The sequence below is a fragment of the Akebia trifoliata genome, chromosome 13, assembly GCF_017979445.1.
Source record: "Akebia trifoliata isolate Shusen 1 chromosome 13, ASM1797944v1, whole genome shotgun sequence".
Classification (NCBI taxonomy): domain Eukaryota; kingdom Viridiplantae; phylum Streptophyta; class Magnoliopsida; order Ranunculales; family Lardizabalaceae; genus Akebia; species Akebia trifoliata.
In genome coordinates this window covers 28,976,720-28,986,464 of record NC_141387.1, presented here as the reverse complement: position 1 = coordinate 28,986,464, position 9,745 = coordinate 28,976,720, and positions in this window count along the sequence as shown.

Sequence of the window (9,745 nt, the reverse complement as noted above, 5' to 3'; positions counted from 1 at the left end):
AGAGATGCCTGCTAAAGAGGTATGCTTAACCTTCATTAATGATCTTTCAAGCATTTTAAAATAAGGTCCTTTTCCCAATTAACTAGAGAATTTATATTTCTCGTGGACAATCAATATACCCAATGACAGGATAGAGAAATATTCTTTCCTTAATTGATGATGTCATTTATGCTATATGTCAAATGGGCGTTGGATTATGATCAAATGGGGGGGGGGGGGGGGGGGTGGTGATAAAACATTATACCACTCACTTAGGAAATGAATAAGAAAAGAATAGCTGCTTAATCGACTCTACATCCTTATAACACATAGCTCATTCAACGTCAAAACTTTCACATGGATAATAATTAAAAGATTAGAATAATAGTTTCAACAAAACTATCAGAGCTTTACATTGTATAAAAATGAAATAAAAAGCATAATCAAAACTCAATGCTAGCAATGATTGCTAATGTGTAACAAGATATATAATCGAAATGATGACAGAATTCACTGTTATTATTTTTCCTTTGAAAGGACTTCTCTAAACCCAAAGATGTAGCTGAGATGGAAGGAAAAATAATCAGCTTATCTAGAGATGTGCACATATTTTTGATCTATCATCTTAGAGAATCCCTTGGAATTTCCTTCAACATAGTGTACTTTCCTATTTTATTTGGTGCTTTGTTAAGTGCTTTGGTTAGAAAATAAATTTTATAGGTGTATTTAATCCACTTTAATGAGAGCCTTACCATACATTTTAAGGAAAACATCCTAAAAATACCAAATTAAATTTTCTTTCTAAAGAAATTATTAGAGAAAGAAAGAGCTTTCCATATCAGCCGCTATTCAATCAATCGAGTCATTCAAGGCTTTCAATCAATCGAACGGATGAAATAGGACGATATTCCCTAGGGAATGTTCTAATGAATTAGCCGTATGATTGAATTGATGGTTGAACCCTAAAACAAGATTATAAATACCATATTTTCTAAAGACTCATCCTCCCTAGCCACTTCAAGCAAAGACATGGAAAGACGATATTTGAAAACAATGGCTACTCTTCTCTCTCCCTCAAATCGCTGGTAAGATGAGATTCCATTAGATCCCAAAGTCTTTGATTTTAGAGTTTAGTCTCTTGTTTGAAGGTAGGATACCTTTTAACCATTTAAAATGAGATTTTATTTAAGACTACTGCACTTGTTTTATGATCCATCCACTAAGAGAATCCATTGAAATATCCTTCCACTTTAACATATTTCCTTATTTCAGAAATAGCCTTTCAATTTTTTTTAAAAAACCTAATTAATGTTCATGGTACATTGTTTTTATATGGAAATACTTGCTTCAAGCCTCATTTTAAAGGTCTCCATCTTACTAATGGTTTAGATTTGAGTATTCCAAAAGAAGCTATATAGGCTAATCCTTAGAAGATCTCTATTAATCTGAAACTAGAACTGTTTGAGGTTTTCAATCAATTGAATGGCATAGTAGATGGTTGAAGCCTTGGCACAGTAACCCTAAAAAGATATTACAAATACCCAATTTTCTAAAGACTCAATTTGTCTTGCCTTTGATTTTTGAGCTAGGGTGAGATTTCTTAAGATCTCAAAGGCCAAAGCCTATGATTTTAGAGTTTAATCTGTCGTAGGAAGATAGGATACATTTTAATTTATCTTTCTTTTTCTTTTCAATGCAGGAAAAAAGAAAATTGACAAAAAAGAAAACTGATGTATACTGAAATATTGACATGGATAAATGATTTACTTTACCTTGACATCCTCCAAGAGAGATTGTTGAAAAAAGATAATTCAAAGAGACCAGGGATTGTAATAGTAGATTATTTGGTGAGGTGGGATTGCGGAGTGTGGCAAGCCAGATCCACTAAGGAGGGAGAGAGAAATGTGGCGGGGAGATGCGAAGTTAGAGACCATCTCGATGATATCCGATGAGGTGCATATTGAATGCATGGCTGACTCATTGTTTTTCATTATAACGATAGGTGGTTTAGGCTAGATTTTCTAACCTTCTTTTGGTTTTCGAGGAAGCAGCCATGAGAGCTGTAGGTCCTCCTCTAGGGTCCTGTTGTTCGCCTTCTTCTTAATATTATTTCTCAAATTGGGTCTCATTTTTTTGTTTTTCTTTGTATGTGCTACCACACAAATTTCCCAAGCCGAATCTTGTAAATGGAGGATCATTTGCTTCGTCAAAAAATGCGCAATTCTCTGTAGTATAGTTGTTAATGGATATAAATAAGTCTTTTAGAACTTTTTTTTTTTGTTGCTAAAACACCAACGCAATATGTTTTATTCTCTTGGTGTGTCTTCGATCTAGTGACCCAAACAAACAAGAGTTATTTTGATTACATAGCTAAAGAATCTAGAGCATATGTTACCGAATTTCCCTCTGTGAACACATTACTTCCCACTCAACACTCTTAAAATATCCAGGCATGAACTATGTTGTTGTGCAACATATCTTGAGATAACAAAGAAAAGAAGATAATTATCAATTAATTTCATAAATTTGATGCAGAACTTTCTCAATGACTAAAAGGGACTTATAATCTATGAATTTTTATTTTGATTGAAGGATTTATAATTGAGATTAAACTTGAGGGAATTTTGTAGAGATGACAGTTGGTTGTATTTCTAGGCCTTTTGTTTGATCATGGAAATTAATTGGGGGAAGAGATGAAGGAAGATGATTTGTTATGTGTTTAGAGTTTCATTTTTGTATAATTTATTATTGTAGACACCCTATTTTTGCATCTACCTAATTTGACAATTCTTCACCGGATTGTTGTAGATTCCTAATGATGAGCATAAAGAAGTCAAAGGCTTATGAGTACTATACTTGATTCCTTTTACTTTTAGTTTTTTTTTTAGTAACCCAAGTCGTCACGACTAGACATCAAAATTTATGCCCACTTAGGTTCGATACACAGTTCGATAATTTCGAGACTTCGCTACGCTTGAAAAATATGACTTTAGACTTAGAAATAATCAGATAGAGACTGAAATAAACCTCGCACTAAAATTTGTAAAAATCACCAAAATGACGAAAATACCCCTCATATATTTCAAATGACGTTAAACCTCATCACCGCAGTCATAGCTTCATCACGTTTTCTACCATTAACCATCTTCTCCAGCAGCCACACTCGCACCACATTAGCTGCCACTAAAGTCTTCTCTAACACCTTTATCAGGTCATCTGCCATTAAACCTTGTGGCACCCATCACTATTATAATTTTTAGTCATACTCTCTTTGCTCTTGGACACCTCTCTCTACTCTCCTTACTCTTCATTCGGTCCCTAACTGCCATAACAACAACCATAATCATAATCACATTTTTATTTATTATTATCTTTCTTTGGTATACCTCGTAGCCACATTGAACCGCACGGCACAACTCATAAGTTATTTCGAGGTTTTTTTGAAGGAATCCATGGATCCGAAATTATTTGACGAAGGTAATTTTTCTTTTTTACTTTTTTATTTTATTTTTTATTTTCTTGATTTCATTTTTTATGCTTCTGAAATCGATTCATCGATTTTTTTGGTATACGTGGCACTAATACCTTGCAGCCACATTGACCCGCACGGCACAACTCATAAGCTATTTCGAAGTCTTTTTGAAGGAATCCATGCATCCAAAATTATTCGACGAAGATAATTTTTCTTTTTTACTTTTTTATTTTATTTTTTATTTTCTTGATTTCATTTCTTTATGTATCCAAATCAATTCATCAATTTTTTTGGTATACGTGGTACTAATAGTAATCTTTGAGTTTTCAAAGTATTAGTGGATCGATTCATTGATTTTAATGTTGATAGATCGATCAAGTTAATTTTCATACAAAATTAAAGAGCCGGCTCATTGATTTTTAATTAGATTGACTCATTGATTTTGTGATGTTTACGGATCAATTCATTGATTGATTTTTAATTGAATCAATTCCTTGATATTGGGATATTAATGGATCAACCCATTGATTATTAATATTATCGGATTGATTTACTTATTTTGTGATGTTAATGGGTCAAATCTTTGATTTTGCGAAATGTATGGGCTAATTCATTAATTTTGGCACACGTGGTTAGTTAAGAAATCAAAATTTCTTTGATCAAAATTGTCGAGTTGACTCACCGATTTTGTGTACATTGGAAATTTAAAATTAAAATTTCATGAAATGGGCATGTGAGTCGACTCATTGATTTTTGTATCTGAAATTTGGCATGTGAGTTAACTCACTGATTTTGGTGCATATAGCGATTCAAAATACCAAGTTAAATCGATTTCATGCTTTTCAAAATATGACTGAATTGATCCATTAATTTTTCGTGCCACGTAAGCCTTATTAAATCGTGGGATTCTGCTATGCGAAATTCAAGAAATCATGTAATTACTTTGGCCGTAAGATTTGTTTAGCAAATCTAATGCAATTTGATGAATATTGGACCCTAGTTTGACTTTTAGTTTTTGAATGTTGATTGTAGGATATTTTTAGATATAGTAGAGACTGATTATATTCATCAGGTGGGTTTGGTGCCTAATACCTTCCAAAACCCATAATCTGACCCCTTACCCATTATTCGTGGACCAACCTAATTCATTTTGGAGTTATCTATGGTTCCTAAACCTAATTTAGGTGATGACTCCATATTCTTTAAAAATCCCCAATTTTATAAATCGGACCCCTATTTGATATTTAGCGAACGGCCGGGTTAAGTGGATTTCAATTATAACTTCTTGATAGTGTTTGCTTACATTCATAAGGTAATTAGGATTCATGAAACTAACCAGTAATAGTTATACTCTAATTATATTGCCCTCCTAATTTATTTTAGATCAAGCATTGACTAAGTTGATAGATTGTATGATATCATCCACCTAACCATGATATCTTCCCTCATCATAGACATGACATTCGTTCTTGGGTTGATTCTATGTATATTTATAATTTTATAACAATAAAAAAGGGAAGATTACATAAGGTTGAATAGGCTGTCATTACTTAAATCAAGGATTGTTACCAACTATGATTGCATAAATATAGGGACTATTATGGTAACAATTGAAATATTATCCTTCTATAGATATCTATTAGACAATTATATAGCTTTTATTATCCCTTACGAATAAAATAGATGCCAATTATATTAATAAAAGGCGATACACGTAATCACAAACATGCACCCGCAATATGCAAGTGATCCACTTAGGTTTAAAAAGAAATATTTTATGTGTCAAAAAAATGGAAAATTGACAAAGAAATTTCCTAATTAATTGATCTTAGTTAAGCCTTATTTTATACTCTACGCATAAATAGAAAATTGTAAATGGTAATTTACCCAAGTCATCTAAACATCCAAAACTGTGTCTTACCACACACATTGTGATGAGACACACTGCTAATGATTAATGAGTTTGTGTATCTCATGCCTCCTTATAAGATGATGTACTATTGTTCGATAGAAGTTTCGACACTGGAATAAAAAAATTGTGATAGAATGATGGAGAAAAAAGTCTACAAAGCGAACAAGTAGTTCAATGCAAAAGCAGGATGAAAATAGAGGATGATGAAAAATTCTAAATTCATGTGAAGTGAAGAATAACGAAGGGACGTGGAAGCACTAAGCTCAATAGCCCTTCCAATGGAACATGAGTTTTTATTGGGCCAATGAGGCTTGATAATAGGGGATTTAGAGGCTTCAAGATGGGAGCTTAAAGAGGTAAGCATGATCATGTGCCATTTAGAGGCACGAGATACAAAGTTTAATCGCTAAAATTTTAGATATTCAATTGGTTTCCAATAGGATTGATCTCTACCAATTAGACTTAAGCCAATTGAGGTCACTTAAGTTGTGTCAAGATGATAATGGAAATTTAGTTAGGAGAAGTGAACAGGTGAGAAGGAATTTGGTTACCACAATGTAAACGTGGAGAAGATAGACTATTAGAGAGAGATGGAATATTTTTATATGATCAATTTTGAAGAAGAAGGGGTGAAATCGCCTCGACCCTTCTTCATTAAATAGTGGATAAGGGTCCGATTTATTAATGGGGGACTTTTGAAAAATGGGAGTCGCCTCCTAGTTTAGGTCTAGGAACCGTAAATAACTCCAAATGGATATGGATCGGTCCACGGATCAAAGATATGGGTAAGGGGTTAGATTACGGGTATCGGAAGGTGTTAGGCACCGAACCCGCCTGATCAAGATGATCAGTCTCTATTATGATCCAAAATCATCCTATGATCAACATACGAAGACTACAGTCAAGGTCACAGTCCAATCATCATCATCAATTCATGTTGGATTTTCCAACCAAATCTCATGGCTAAAAATTGTCCCAATTCTCACATGATTCTTCTTTGAATTCCACAAAATATGGAAGGGTTTGAAAAAGCCCTAATCAGCTCCATGACCTGAAATCAATTAAGAAACTCCACCTGCAAGTATTCCTCAAACTTGTCCAAAATAGAAAATCATGAGAATGTCCTAAATAAGAAGATTACAAATAGAAACCTGTCAAATTGGGACTTAATATTTCCAAATTAGGAACGTAAAATTTCCTAAATTAGAATTGGAAGAATGTATGATGAACTCCAAATTAACAGTTTTTTTAGAAAAATGGAATTCTCCCAAAATAGAAGATTTTCGAAGGTATGAAATTTTGAATTAGAAATCCTCAAATCTATAAACATGAACTTTCTAATATGAAGGTACCGAATCTTCCAAATTGAGAACTGCTAAGATGTGGACTTTCTAAATTAGAAATTTACATACAAGTGATTTTCCAAGATGAACGAAAATTAACAAAAATAACAATGAAGAATTCCACATTACCATGCTCATCAAACCGAAGATCAACAAATACCAATGCCTACGAACTTTACAAATTTGGAGAAAAAATCCACACTCAATCAATTTTCAAAGTAACCAAACGTGCATGCAAGCATAATTTTCAATCTTTTCAAAACAATTAATCGACATGCATATTTATCAAGTCAAAGGATACATTAATCACATGGAATAATTCTAGACTCACCACCAACTCATCCCAAAAATATATTTTCTATCCCCATTACAAGAAAATTGAATATCATCATGAGTCATACAAATCAAACTCGGGCACAATGATCATAGCACTTTAATAGTAACAATCTCCTAATACTAACATGCAAAAATAAAATAAAAATAAAATGTAACAATATTGCCCTAATCCTATCAATATGCAAAAACAAATAAAACCCAGAAAAATGCCTAAGAAAATTATCCTATCCTATCAATATGCAAAAGAACAAAATAGAAAATAACACCCACGTGAAACAAACATGTAAAACATGAAAAACATATAAAACAAAGGCATAAAAAAAATATTCTACCAACCTTATCAATATGCAAAAAAAAATAAATAGAAAGATAAAAATAAATAAAAACATTCTCCTAACCCTATTAAAAAGCAAACAAATAAGAATATAAAAAAACCTAAAAATGCTTTTCTAATCCTATTAACATACGATAAACTATGCCATAAAAAAAAAAACAAGAATGAAAATAAAAATGAACCAAAATAAACTTACCTAATAGAGAAAGATGACGAGTTGATTCCTTCAGGGAGGACTCAAAGCTTGTGAGTGCTCGCTGTTGCGGGGACGCAAGGGAAGAAGGCAGAGAGAGAGAGAGGCCCTCTTATGAGTGCTGTAACGGTGAATCCAAGTGACTGGGCAGAATCTGATGTGGCAGTAACAAAATTGGCAGCAATGTGTGTATCACAGGGATGTGAAGAGGCTGGGCAGCAAGGTGCAATGGGGATGTTGGTGATGTGCTAACGCGTGAGGCGAAGGTTGATCGAGGAGTGACTGGGCAGATGGCTGCAGCAGCCACGTTTTGCAAAGAAGGCTATTGAAGGTGATGAAGGAGAGGTTGTTAGAGAAGAGGGCGGAAAAAGTGAATATGAGAGGGCGTTGAAGGTGCTGGCTGGGGCGTTTTTGGTTTAACGGAGAGAGAGAGAGGCTGTGGAATGCTGTAGAGGGGAGAACATGAAGAGAGGTGTTGTAGGGGCTGTAATGGAGGTGAGGGACGTGAGAGAAAGACGAAGTGCAGAGAGAGAAAATGGAGTGCAGTTGCTGTTTCTATGAAACGTGGGTGAGGTCACTGTGCTGTAGTGGGGCCATTGGAGGAGAAGACGTGGGAGAAGAACTCCAGCCGTTCAGCCTGTTTTCCCTTAGAGAGAGACGCCTGTGAGTTAAAGTCTAAGAGGAGGAGACGTGCTGCTACAACAGTGGCGAAGAGTTGGGCAGCTATGGGGACGTTAAAAAGAAGACTGAAACCATTAGTTAAACAAATTGATGGGAGGCTAAACTGTGAGTTTTTATGCTGGTTTCAATGGTGGAGAAAAAATGGAGGTATGTGGGTGGTTCTAATGGCAGAAAAACGAAGAGGAGAGGAGGTATTTGGGGCTGTTGCAGCAACTTTGTAGTGGAAGAAGAAAGTCTGAGAGTGAGGGAGAGAAGAGAGGGACCTCCTTGGCGTTAGAGAAGAAGGCGTGAAGGAAGAGGGAGAAGTCGTAGATGAGAGAGAGCTCAGCCAAAAACGAAGAGAAGACGAAGATCACAGATAGTGGAGGAAGTGAAAAGATTTGTAGTCATTGTTAGGCTTATTAGAGACAATATTTTAATGGGTATAAGAAAAGAACTTCACCCGATATTGAATAGGGGAAAGTTGTTACTACCACCTGCATGTTATACAATGGTTTTAGTTGAGAAAAAAAAAAGTTTTGTGAATAGTTGAAGCATGTAAAAGTACTAGATAGTTATTCATCTAATTGCTCAATATGTGTTCAAATCAAATAATACAAGATTTTAAGGCTCAAGAGTCATGATTGTCATGTTCTGTTGCAACAATTTATTCCACTTACGCTAAGAGGAATCTTGCCTAGGAATGCGTGTTTGATTTTACTTGACTTATCCACATTCTTCACACAATTATGCTGTAAGGTTCTAAGGACATAAGAGTTAGAATGCCTTGAATATCTAATTTAGCTAATATTTTGCAAAATGGAGATGATATTTCCATTGACTTTCTTTAATATTACAGTGTACTTGCCTATTCATTTAACCAATGAAACTAAGTTGGCCGGACTAGTGCAATATAGGGGGATGTATCTTATAGAAAGGTACTTGCATAAGCTAAATTCATATGTGTAAACTAAGTTGGCCGAACCAGTGCAATATAGGTGGATGTATCTTATAGAAAGGTACTTGCATAAGCTAAATTCATATGTGTAAAATAAAAACCATCTAAAGGATTCTATTGCTGAAGGGTATCTTTCTGAAAAATCGTTGACATTTTACTCAAGTTACTCACATGGGATTGAAACGAGGTTCAATAGACCAGTACATAATAACGATGTTGTTAATGATGGTTTAAGTGAAAAATTATCGATTTTCAAAGAAAATGATCATGTTATAAGAAAGGCAATCTCACAAATGTCGGGACAGAGTGAGTGAGAATAAGCTCGCCTGTACGTGCTAAGCAACTGCGATGAAATTGTTATATTTGTTCGATAAGATAATTCATTTTAAAACTTTTAAATTTATATTCATAATTAATAGTTGTCTCTAATTGAAGGAATAATTTATTGTACAGACAACACAAACAGATGATTAAAAACATTTATAATCACATGAGTGTTAGGGATGTGATACGAAAAGATGTGGAGTTCGCTAAGTGGTTTAAGCATCATATATGTGA